The sequence below is a fragment of the Sapajus apella genome, unplaced genomic scaffold, assembly GCF_009761245.1.
Source record: "Sapajus apella isolate SASKATOON/1434 unplaced genomic scaffold, GSC_monkey_1.0 scaffold86, whole genome shotgun sequence".
In the NCBI taxonomy this organism is placed as follows: Eukaryota; Metazoa; Chordata; class Mammalia; order Primates; family Cebidae; genus Sapajus; species Sapajus apella.
Window position 1 is genome coordinate 4863338 of NW_022437026.1, and position 12980 is coordinate 4876317.

At 49.1% G+C, this 12980-nt stretch overlaps 1 protein-coding gene across 2 annotated transcripts in view; it reads left to right on the forward strand.

Moving 5' to 3' along the window:
- PRMT8 (protein arginine methyltransferase 8) overlaps nucleotides 1–12980 on the forward strand; it is a 94888-nt gene that overhangs the window by 55565 nt on the left and 26343 nt on the right. The window lies entirely within an intron of this gene.

The following is a 12980-nucleotide window of genomic DNA, read 5'->3' on the forward strand; positions in this document are numbered from 1 at the left end:
CCCTGCAGAGTTCCGAAAGGTGGGAAGGCTGGAGCTGAGAGGGAAGGACATTCCCTTGAGGGGTCTGGGGCAGGGGGAAAAAGAGGCCAGGTTGGGAAGGAGTATGGTTTTAGTGTCCCTCCTGGGGAAGCCTGGGCAGGGAGGTCTGGCAGGTGGGCTTTGTTGAATCCGAGGCACTGAGGAGTCAGCTCAGCCTCCCTTCGCTGTGTGTGCGACCCTCTGCTCTATGGATGCAGCCCTTGCCGTGCTCCCTGCTAACCTTCCAAAACTCCTCTGCCCTCCCAGAGGGTGCCTGCTGCCCTGCAGCCCCTCTGGGTCTGACCTGAGTACCCACACCCAGGTGGTACCTGCCTGTACACACTACTACAAACCTGTGTCCATGTGGCTTCAGCCCTGCCACCTGTCCTGCCTGCCGCTTGACCCACTTGCTGCAGACTCTTTGAAAGGGCAGGAGCATTATTGACTCAACAAACTTCTCTGCAAGCCACCATGAGCCAGGCTCTGGGGACAGAGCAGGGAACAAGATAAGTAGAATCCCTGACCTCATAGAATTCACATTCCATTTCGGGGGCGGAGTTACAGATAATAAACAAAGACGCAGACACTCAAAGAAAAGTGCCAGCTGCTGATAGATGCTTTGCGGATCACAAAGCCAGCTGACAGGATGGAGAGAGACCCCGTGGCTGCATTAGGTTAGCTGCTCTCTGAGCAGGTCACAGTGAAGCTCAAATCTGAATGACAGGAAGGAGCCAGGCTGACGAAGGTCAGGGGAAGAGAATCTCAGACAGAAGTTACAGCCAGTACAAAGTCCTCTGGGATACATCAAGCTTGGCATGCCCCAGAAACACAAAGAAGGCCGTGCAACCAGAGCACAGAGGGCACAGGGGTCAGAGAGGGAGGAGGGGACCAGATCACATACGATTTGTAACCAGGAAAACAAGGTTAGATTTTATTCTCTGGGTGCTGCAGTCTTTTGGAAGTTTTCAAGCAAGGGACATGGCTGGTCTATGGAGGATGGGCTGGAATAGGTTGCAGGCAAGAGCACATGAGCAACACACAGGAAGGAGCTATTGCAGAGCTCCAGTGAGAGGGGCAGCAGCGGGGACTGGGGTGGCAGTGGAGACTCAGAGAAGTGACCACTGTGGGGTATGCTTGGGGACAGAGGCGTGAGGACCTGAGGATGGAGTGAGTGTGGGGATGAGAAAAAAGAGAGAAGCAAGGAATTCTTTTTTGACTTGGGCAACTGAGTGGGTGGTGGTTGGCTGGAGGCGAAGTACTGATGGAGGTGGCAGGAGTGAGGAGGAAATCAAGAGCTCTTTTTTGCACGTGTTAGGTTTGCAATGCCCATTGGGCATCCAGGTAGATGCGCTGAGTCAGACTTGGATATGCAAGTCTAGAATTTCAGGAAGAGCCAGACCAGGAGACCCCTACTTGGGAGTCATCAACTTACAGGTATTGTTTAAAGCCACAGGACGGATGATGTCACTTAGGGGTGGTGTGTGGCTAGAGGAAATAAATGGGTCAAAGATAGGGCTCTAGGGCCCTGCACTGCAACATTCGGAGGTCAAGCAAGGGAGACGGGCAGCAAAGAGGGAGAGAAGATGCACTCAGTGATGCTGAAGGGCATTCAGGGGAGAGGGGACCATGAAGCCCGGGGAGGGGGCATGCCCAACTGTAGGGAATGTGGAGGGATCACAGCAGGTAAGAACAGGGAAGGGACCACCATTGACTCTGGCCACATGGAAGTTACCGGTGCTCTTAACAAGCACAGGCTCAAATGGGAGAGAAATCCAGTTAGAGTAGGTTCAGGAGAGGCTGTGAGGCGAGGACCAGAAACAGCTCTTCTTGTTGCAATGGGAATAGAAAAATGGACAGCAGCTGCAGAAGAGGGTGATTTCAAGGGAAGAAGTGTTTTCTTTTTCTCTTTTTAAAGAATAGGATATATGAAAATGTGTATGTAATTCACTGGTATGGTAGAGGGACAGAGAAAAATTGCAGATGCAGGAGAAAGTAAATTCAGAAGCAAAGATCTTGAGAAGGTTAGGGTGTGTGTGTGGTGGGGGGCTCCAGAGCACAGGTGGAGGGGCGGCCTTTGCCCTGCCCAGTTGGAAGGGTGGTCTTTGCCTCACATAGGTGAAGAAGTGGCCTTTGCCCTGCCCAGGTGGAGGGGTGGTCTTTGCCCTGCCCAGGTGAAGAAGCAGCCTTTGCCTTGCTCAGGTGGAGGGGCGGCCTTTGCCCTGCCCAGGTGGAAGGGTGGCCTTTGCCTTGCACAGGTGAAGAAGCAGCCTTTGCCCTGCCCAGGTGGAGGGACGGCCTTTGCCTTGCAGAGAGGCAACTTGTGCCTTGGGGTAGGGACAGTTCAGCCGTAGCAAGATGGGGGAAAGTGGGGAGCGTGGGTCCAGACGGAGGTGCCAGTGGTGGGAAGCCCCTGTTTTGCTGCTTTCATTTGCTCAGTGAAGAATGAGACAGTTGCGGGCCGAGAAGACAGAAGGTGAAGGAATGTGAAGCCTGGAATGTGAGGGAAGGAGAAAGGGCAGCAGACAGGCTGGGGGAGTGAGGACGGCTGCGTCACGCCTGATGCCTGGAGATGTGTGGCCATACAGGTGCAGTGTGTCCCGTGCTCGCTGTTGTGTGATCTTTCCCTTACCACACTCAGGAGCTTGGGTGCCTTTGGAGTGGAAGATTGCCTGGATCTGGCCTTTGCTGGGAGCACGTGGCGGGGGGAGGTGGGGGGGTGGGGTGTAGGGCGCAGAAGTTGATGACAGTGATGGACTGCAGGATCTAAGCTGAGACAGGACGGAAGCTGGGAAGGGTGGTGGTGTTTGTAACAAAGGCTGGAGCAATGGGCGGGCAGCATCTGTAGTGACCACAAGTGGAGCTGAGATCCTGAGGCCCAAGTAGGGGAATGCTGCTCGGCCCCTCTGACCCCTGGCTTGGTGTCCAACCTCTCGTAGCTCATCCAGCAGAACCGGGTCTCTCCTGTGCCCTCCTCAGAGAAGTGCTTGACCCGGGCTCCCTATCTGCCTACTAAAGATGGAAAAAGAAAACTGGCTGATTCTTTCTCTGGGAGGGTGACATAGCCTGGCATCCTTCCATGTGGCCCATGAAATAGGGCAAATGGTTTTCCCATTAGCAGATGTGGAAACTGAGGCTAGGAGAGGCGGATGACTGAGCCTGGGCTCTTGTCCCTGGGCCCTTTCGTAAGGTGTGTTTGTGTGGCTGCAGAAGCACCAGGAGTGCTGCTGACCCTGAGGCTGTGCGCAGGCACGGCAGGATCAGATGTCCTCTCAGTGGTCCTGAGTCTCATCCCTGAGCCCCGAGGGGCTTCCAAACAATACCTAGGCTATTCATTTGCCTCTGCACAGGTTTCACCTGCACCATAATTCCTGACCTCTGACCCAGCCCCTGACTCTTCATCTCCCTCCCAGTGCCAGCCCACCCCCAGTAAGTGTCTGGGGCTCTACAAACACAGCTTCCCTGGTCTCCCTCCTCCTCAGGCTTGCAGGGGCTACTGCCCTGCAGCCATTCATAGCAGAGTATGGGGTGGGCTGGCAGGGGAGGTGGCTAACTCCAGCTGGGGTGTCTCCGACCTGTTTGCCAGGAAAGGAACCGCACAGCCCCCTCATCATCCTGCTCTGCCTCACACCTTAGGGCTCGCCCTTTCCTTCCCTTCCTTCTCCCCTTCTCCTCCTCTCTCCCTTCTTTATTTTAACCTTTGCAATACTCAATGTACAGAAAAGTCACACATACAGCTGGGCTTTTTATGGAATCCTTTGAGAGCGGGTGGTTGATGCGATGCTCCATCATCCCTGAATACATTAATGTCCATTTCCAACCAACAAGAACATTTTCTACAAGCCACAGGCAATCGTCAAAGTCAGGAGATTAACACATCATCACCACCCAACGCTCAGATCCTCTTCCTGTTTTGTCAATTGCCTCAATAACATTCGCAGCAAAAGGATTTGTTCAGAATCACCCGTTGCATTTAGTTATCATAACTGGTTCCCTTCAAGCCGGCCTAGCGGACTTTCCTTGACTTTCATGGTCTGGACACACTGGAAGATCCCAGGCCGGTGTGTTGTAGGCTGTCCCTCGGTTTGGGATGGTGTGATGCTTCCTCATGACTGGATTCAGTTTCCGCATCTTGGGTAGAAATATCACAGAGAGGATGCTGTCCTCATTGCATGCAATTTCGGCTTGTCTCATTACTGATAGCATCACTTAGGCCACTTGGGGAAAGCAATGTCTGCCAGCCTTCGCCATGGGAAAGCTGCTCTTTTCCCTTTGTAATTAGTAAGATTTTCTGGGGGAGGTACTTTGAAACCATGTAAATATTGGATTCCTCATCAAACTAACATCTGTCTGTCTCTCTCTCTGTTGGTCTGTCTGTCTGCCTGCCTGCCTGCCTTATCTATCTATCCATCTATCTATCTATCCATCCATCTATCTATCTATCTATCTATCTATCTATCTATCTATCTATCCTGTCTGTCTAATCTATCTAATCTAGCTATCTATCTAGCTATCTACTTTCCATCCATCCAGCCAGCCATTTATCCATCTACTGATCTGTCTATTCATTCATTTCACTGTAGATTCCTATTTTATTTAATAGGTTACAGCTGTTATCACTACTTGCTTCGACACTGAAATTGTCCCTGATTTGGTCACTGATGCCCTTCCAGTTGGCTTCTGTGTCCCTTTCAAATGCCTCTGTCCCTTTTCCCAAGCCTCCTTGCTTTCCTGCACAAGACATTGCAGGCTCATCTTGTGCCTCCACGCCTCTGTTCTGGAATCAGTCATTTCTCCCTGATTCCAATTAGTGGACAACAGCATTTAGAAAATCAGGTCAGGGCTAGACACTCATTAATTTTAGAGTATTGATGCTCCGAGGCTGTTTCACTGGGGAGAGCTGGGGAGTGTGTGTGTCTGCGTGAGTGCACACGTTTACACAATCTTTATTCCTGTATCTATCTATATGTATTGTCAGGTAGGAGCTCACATGATACTCCAGTGTTAACCAATACCATGGAGTTTTCTCTCATTTCCTCCCTTTCCATATTCCTACGTCTTTTCTCTGGAAAACCAGACTCCCATTTTTGGTGATATGTTTGCTTACCACTCATTTATAATATGTTTACATATCCCTGGATGTCATCAATCTCCCGTTGTCACCACCTCCTGCCCCAGGCAGATGTCTGTCACCCCGTGCTGGGCTCTGACACCCTCACTGGGCAGCATCCCGAACGGGCACCCTCCTCTGCCCGAGCCGGGCTGCCATGGTCCATGCTGACCCGCTGTGGCATCCACACACCCACCCTTTCCTGGGTTTGCTCTGCCCCACTTCACGGCTTTAGCATGGAATTGTTAGTGCTCTGGATTTTGATGGCTCGGCCTTGATTCTGTGCTACCGAGGCAAAGGCTGAAGAGGGCAAACCATTGTCTGAGGGAATAGCTTCCCTGTGCCTGTTTCTCCCCTCACACCCCTGTTCCAGGGAGGAGGGAACTCCAGGCCCAGGAGCCTCCATAAAGCAAAATGGTCTTTATTTCTTCCTCCCAGGGTTTGCAATAGGAGGGTGAAGCCAGCGAGGCCACCCAGGGCCCCGGCTGCTGCCCTCGCTCGCTCACTCGCTCAGCCTTGGTGTGTGTACTCAGAGAACAGCTTGGCTGCACGGATGCTTCCATGGAAATGCTTTTGAAATGCTGCAACAGCCAGCCGTGTGGGTCTCGGGAGCGTAGGTGGGGAGACATAAATAACAACACGGGGCATGGAATACCTGCTTCCCAGAAGCAATCAGCCACTCTCCCTCTCCACCTCCGTACGGCTCCCGTGATGGAGTTATTCACATGTAGACACACACCCACAGGAAGCCACCTGCGGCAGGCGTGCAGCCTTCACATGGCCTCTTCCACACGTGTGGCCCACACACACTGCTCAGTGACTCTTCTTTGACCTAAGCACTAACAACCGTTATCTCCTTTCATCTGATGAGGAAACTAGCGGGCTGCCGAGATGCTTAAAAAGGCAGATTCATTTGTGAAAGTTGACATGGGAGCTCCGAGATTGATTGCATTGGTATAACTCTGGAAACAAAAAACTATATAACCCGTTCACTTCCCAGAAAACTCAAGGAAAAAAGCACACCCCTCCTTGTCCTTCTTCTACTTTTGCATGACCTAAAGCATACATGTCATAGCTAGAAGAGACTTTAAGGTAGCATGACATGAGGCAGACGTAAGGGACAGCTGGGCCTCTGCAACTTAATGGTAGGGAGGACTTTGTCAAATCCCTTCCCCTTTCTGAGCCTCTAGTTACCCCCTTTCGAGGAGGCAGGCCAGTGCACAGCTTGTGGGGTTATTAGGGGCTTAGAAATTGTGTAGGTCAGGTGCCTGATATAGGGCCTCCCATACAGTAGGTGCTCAGATGTCAGCTACAGGTCTTTTCAGCGGCAGTGGCCTACCCCTTGATGATTCTTGGCCACACAGTCCCAGCCTTATATAGGTGATGATTGGTTCGGTGCTCTGACAGTAATCCTCTGTGCTGTGCAACCATCCAGTCCTGGGATGACTCTCCTGGTGGGGATTCCACAACAGCTACACATCCCCGGTTCCTTCCCCGTTTGCTCAGGAGGGCTATGGTTGGAGCGTTCTCCTCCGGCCACGTTTTAGCATCTTTTTCAACAGCAGAGGGTTGTGCTAAGAAATTAACACAGCCAGTCAATGGGAGGAGCCCAGATGCTGCACTTGTGACAGTGAAGCTCCAGTTTCTGACGGCACTTGTGGAAAACACCGTGTTGCACTGTTCCTGGCTGGAGGCCAACTACAATCTGTTGTGTATCCACTTGCTGCTGCCAAGCGGTATCTCCTAACCTATATCCGGTTGGTGGATATTTTGAATCGATCCAAACCGAGAGTCACATGTTTTTATTCATATTTAACACCATGTTGTTAGAGTTGGTCTTCTATCACAAATGACTAAGAAGCCCTACAGAGTCTCACTCTCCTGGGGTCATTGCTCCTGGCTTTGTGATGGGTGTCCTATGGTGAGAGTGGAAGCTCTTGTAGGCTGCTCTACATCCGGCTCTTAACCAGCTCCTTGGAAGGGTCCTGCAATCAGTCATGAATCCACACAGTCTGTCGTCTTCTCCCTTAGGAGGCCATGGCAATGGGGCCTCGTCAAAGTCCTCTCTAAAGTCCCACATGCTATCCTGAAAGTCCTGGCTCTGGAATCAGACTTTCTGGCTCACATCCAGCTCGGCCCCAATTAGGCTGTGCTCTTGGATGACTTAGTTTATGTGCCTTAGTTTCCTCATCTGTGAGATGGGAATTACTGGTTCACACCTTCTAGGGCCATTGTGGGGATTGCATAGTTTCTGTTTGTATAACTGTGGCATTCTGGAGCCAGCCCCTTAAAGGATTCTGAGAGCTGATTGTGAAATTTTCAGTAAATTTCTGGAATGGATGCTCTTCATTGGCCATGGTGGAAGTATTTATACCGCAGAAATCAGCAAAGGCGACAAACCAGAGCTTTTTTCTCCCAGAAAGACGGTTGTTAAGTATCAGCAGCACACCGCTGTATAAAACACAGCAGCATCTGGTAGGCACCAGGCAACCAATAAAGCTTAGCGATTGTTATTATTATTCCATTTGTTAACTTGACTAATAACCATGTCAAAGAAGAAATGAGACCAATCATATGTAATTATTTTTAATGAGCCTGTACAAGTGACTGCTGGCAACTGCTGCTTCCTTCCCTAACTGCTCGAGAAACAACCCATCAATAATCTTAGAAGTGAGTTTCACGTATTCATCCCTTCCAGTATTATCGAGCCACATACTAGGTCCCATGTCAAGTGGGGGGACTTCGTGGTGTGACTAGCACAGACAAAACCTTTGCTCTCACCAAGCTTACAGTCTCAAGGGGAAGACAGACATGAAGGCAAGCAAACAAACAAAATCACAGCACAATCACAAATTATGGAAGTGTTTAGAGAGAAACAGCATGGAGAAATTGAGAAACGGGGGAGGTTGCTTTCAGTTGGGTGGTCGCAGGGCCATGCTGGCTGTTACTCACTGCCTGCCAAGAGCCAGCTGCATTCATCTCTTCTCAACTCTGTCTCGAATGACGTCGTATGTGTCGTTAGCTTGAAATCGGCTCTGGTGGAAGTATTTACACCATGGACATCGGCAGATGCCGCAAACCAGAGCTGTTTTGTTTTCCATTCTGGAGACCTAAAGGTGAAGATGGGACCATGCTGAGAACAGCCGGAAGGGTTTTACCACACAGCCCCTCAGGTGGGAGATACTTTCTGTCCCATGGAAGCTTCTGCAGCAGGGGGAGAGTGAAAACCTGGAATGGTTTTCTAAACACCTAAGCCCGGGGGAAGCTTTGTTGACCTTTACATTCCCATTGATTTCAGCCACAGTACCCAGTACCAGTGCCTTCTTGATAACTCCTGCTCCCCTTTGGCCAAGCCCACATGATTATGCCTCGCATCTGCCAGGCTGGACCGCAGACGGGGTTCTAAGTGGTGGGTGGTGATTTGAGGTGGGAGGAGTCCTGGTATTGTTCTGATTAACTGAGTACTCCAGCCACTGGCTAAGGGTGGAGAGAATCCAGGCAGGGTCTCTGGCCAGGGAATGGCTCTGGTAAAGCTAGCAGGACCTTAGAGCTCCAGCTAAGCACATTGGGCCCTGAGCTCTCAAGGGAGCCAGAGCAGGCTAGAACATGAAGCCAGGCAGATTACACAGTGGGGACCAGGCAGATCCTGGAGTCCTACAGTCTTGGGTGATGGGGGATTTGGGCAGGGAGAGGAGTACTATATTGCGAAACTACCACACTGAGGCTCCATGTCACCCAGGGCTCCCTTATGCCACTCCAGCAATGGGGTCAGTTTGCTACAGGACATTCCCAGTCCCACCTGACATTGAGGCATTGAGGGTAGAGATACTGACATCCTTTTTCCCATCACCATAGTCTCCAGAATTGGCAGGTTCTGACCTTGTGAGAGAGGCTTATCCATGCACCCAGGTTCCAGGGGAGGAGAGGGCGGCAGGGCAAGGCAGGGGCTGACATCAAGGGAGCTCTTGACCCACCCTGGTTGCTCTCCATGGCTAGATCTCCTCTCAACCTGCCAACCAACCTGACCAGCTGCAGGAGAAGGGTAGGTCAGTCCTTTACCTTCTCTGATTTCTTTTCTCTCAACATCCCACGCAGTTGCTCCAAGTCCACAAGAATCGCAGGTGGTAGGGAGGTCAGATGTGCACCCATTCGCCGGGGAAGGAAAGGAACCATGGGGAGGCACCAACATGCACAACGGGCCTAGGTCCTGCCTCCACAGCTTGACTTCTCTAAACGCCAGTTCTCTCCTTAGGCAAAAAGAATACTAGAACCAACCACACAAGTTCCAAGGAGGATCACTGAAGTAACATATGGAAAATCACTCTGGAAGCTGCTATTCAAATGCTAGTAATTTTTTACTGTCACAATTAAGACTAGTTTGAATATCTTTTGTCTCTTAACCGATGCCCTTTTTTTTTTCTTTGAAATTGCTCATTCATCCATCCGTTTCATTCAGTAATGATTTTGAATGTTTGTGAGGAGTCAAGTGCTCAGCTAGATCCTGGAAATAGGAAGCTAAAATAGACAACGAAGAAAAAGAATGAACACACTGGAGGTGAGCCAGGCCCTCTGCAGGTGTGAGGCAGCCAGCGTGGGTGTCACCAAAATAGGTGTGTGAGCAAGGACCAAGGGAGTGGGGAGGGCGAGTGGGGGGCTTTGCTGCAGTCAGGCTGGTGGGGGCTCAGGGGATTTCACAGGCTTATCATGTGCACCCTGTTCCCATACACGTGACCCTCATGCCTACTCTTCTGTGGGGCAGGATCTGCTTTCCAAAACAGTGAGAACCCTAAAAATGATCACTAACTTAAGACCCTAAGGGAGTCAGCTGACTGATGGATGCTCTAGAGGCTCAAACGAGGTTGGGCTGGCCTGATTTGTTTGAACACAAAAATGACCATTAATAAGAATGACTAGATTTCTGTGAGAACCACTCAAACCAAAAAGAAAAAAAATTCCACTCAAAACCGTCTTTAAAAATCTGGATGTCTAACTTGCACACTTGAAGCTACATGGGAAATTTTCCCAATTTAGAGTCTATTGCTCCCTGCTATGCATTTAGTTACGATTAATCATTCTAAAATTTACCAGCCAGGGTCCTGTCACAGTTGGTTGAACAAACTTCCCATCATCTTTATGGAATAAAAACATGGATCTGGACAGTGACCTGAATGCAACTTTGAGCTGATGCAGTTTTAGTGATGTGGGGCCCAGATCGGCCATCGAGCTCTGTAACCTATGGCTGCTCAGAGTCTTAGTGTCAATAGTTTAGACCACCTTGAAAATCCCTTGCATGGAGGAGAAGAGATGACTGCTGCTGTGTGTGCCCACACAGTTCCTTGACCCAGCCTAATTTCCTATGTTGGCCAGCAGCCCCTCCGTGAGTTAGCATAAGCCCCACCAGGAAAGGCAATATTTTGTAGGTTGGGAAATGGAATCTGGAAGTTTAAGTGGTTGCTGGTGGTGACTACTGACTACAGGAAGAATATCCACGGTGATTCAGCTGGACAGTTGTATTTGGATGCACAGAAACAACGTGACCTCTTAAAAATAAATAGACCCGGAAAGTGTCGCAAATGACAGTCAAACTGGTTGCAGGCACCATCTTTTTTTATTGGTGGCTGCTGTCTCCACCAGTGAATCTTGCAGAATGCCTTACACATAGCAAGTGCTCAGTACATATTTGAAGAACCACAGCTCTCTAGCACTGGAAAGAATTTCAGATTCAACCTCCCTTCTTTTTTATTTTCCTAATAAGGAAACTGAGGCCCCAAAAGAGAGGAGATATTTGATTGAGATTAGCTGTCAGCTGGGACAAGGGCATAAGTTGCTGCCTTTTAGGATTCCAGCATCAAGTTGCACAGGTTGAGCATAGAAGCACCAGAGAAAGGAGATAAATGGGGTCTCAAAGCCAGTCCAGCACTGGATTGAGGGAGATGTGTTCTTTTCTTTTAACAAAGAGCTCATCTCCTCATCTAGCCAAGCGTGTGGCCACGTCCACACTGAGAAATGTTTGCCCTTGAATAGATGTAGAAGGGTAATGTTAAGAGAACAGAAGTCCAGACTGTCGAGGATTTTATAGGGTTAACTGATTCCGTCTCCCTTTTTGCAAGCAGAGACTGTAATTTTGCTATTCTGTGATCCACTGTATCTATCTATCTATCTATCATCTATCTATCATCTATCTATCTTCTATATCATCTACCCATCTATCAATCATCTCTTGTAATCCGTATTGATGAGGATACAGCAACTAATAGATAAGAGGGCTAACACAGAGAAGATGAACTGCGATAACCCTCTTTGGGGGACACCCGAGGACTATTTCATACATACTTGCTTGTTAGACTTGATAATGGATTACTGTTTGTCTGTTTCCTGCAGCTCCTAATAGAGTCCTTGCCACGAAAATAGTCATGGGTGGAGCCTTGTACTAAACACTCAGGGTGGAGGTCATGAGGCCCCAGAGGCAGGAAAAAACATCTTCTGGGGATTCAGGGAGGTCATGATGTAAATGCAGGAGGAGGAACTGACCCATAGCCACACATACAACAGGCAGACATTAGGGAAGAACCTTCGAGAAACATGGAAAAGAAAAAAAATAAGGGAGGCCATTAAAGACAATTTTTAAGTTTACAGCACTATAAAACAAGCCAGGCTTTGCATGCAAATAATTAGGCAGGTGAGTCATGCATATATTTGTCAGTTCTTTTTCAAAATAAGGAATAAATTAGGCACAATGTTTGCATTTTTAAAAATCCTTTACTTTGCCCCGCTATGAATGTTCTTAGTGCACCCTGGGCCCTGCTCTCAGTTCAGTTCCTGCCCTGGGGCCTCTGAGGCCCAGAGAAACTTTAACACCTGCCTCCCCCACCCCCTCCAGCCCTTTTGGAGACTAGCTCTTCCCACTCGCATTTATTAGTGGTAGGGGCTGATGAGCAGTAACCAATCAGCAGGGCACACAAGCCTGAGCCTCACTGTAGAGTGATCCGGGTCAGTGCATGTGTACAAAGTGTCTTACTCCTTGTAAAGGAGGCTGCATCCAATAAAAGCTTGATTAAATACCGCATAGTGGAGAATAAACTGTCATTAGAAGCTACTAATGGACACTCTATTGCCTGCATTATTCACTGTGAAGACGCTAAATGAAGCCAGCAAGTGGTGTGTCCTTTGCCATCCAGGAGCCTCCAGTCCAAATTAATTTTCATGAAACTCAGATCCTAGGCAGACATGGTTCTTTTGATTTTTACTCATAAGTACAGGCCATTGTTATTTTTCTCAGCAAGCTCAGGCATTGTGTGATTTTCTTCAGAGGACGTTACAGAGTGAAAGTTTCAGAGGATGAATATACTTAACCTTTCCAAGGAAATGTTCAGAAAGAACCAACCAACCGGTACATCAGCCTCCCAATTTAACAGTGGTATCTAAACTAGCTTGCTCAGATCTTTACAGCAACAAATACAAAAAGGGACTCCAAAATTATGTGCATGTCTTGATCAAAAACTCAACTAAGAAGTATCTCCTGCCACAGAGGAAACCGCAGGTCTTGGAGGCGACTCATAAGCAGAAGCCACTGGGGACAGGGGCTTTGACCCTGGCCCTATCCCCTTCCCCTCTCCATCTGTGGATCAACAAGCAGGAATACGTCAGATGATTTCTACCTTCTGTTGAGCTTCAGCTATGAGCCTGGCCCTTCACATGTGTCATTTCATTTGATCAATACAATCACCCTCTAAATAGATATTGCTTTTCCTGGCTGTGCACTTGGGAATTGGAGTTTAGTTAGGTCAAGTAACTTGTCTAAAGTCATACAACTCATAGTGAGAAGATCTGGCACTTAAACCTAGGTTTGCCTGAC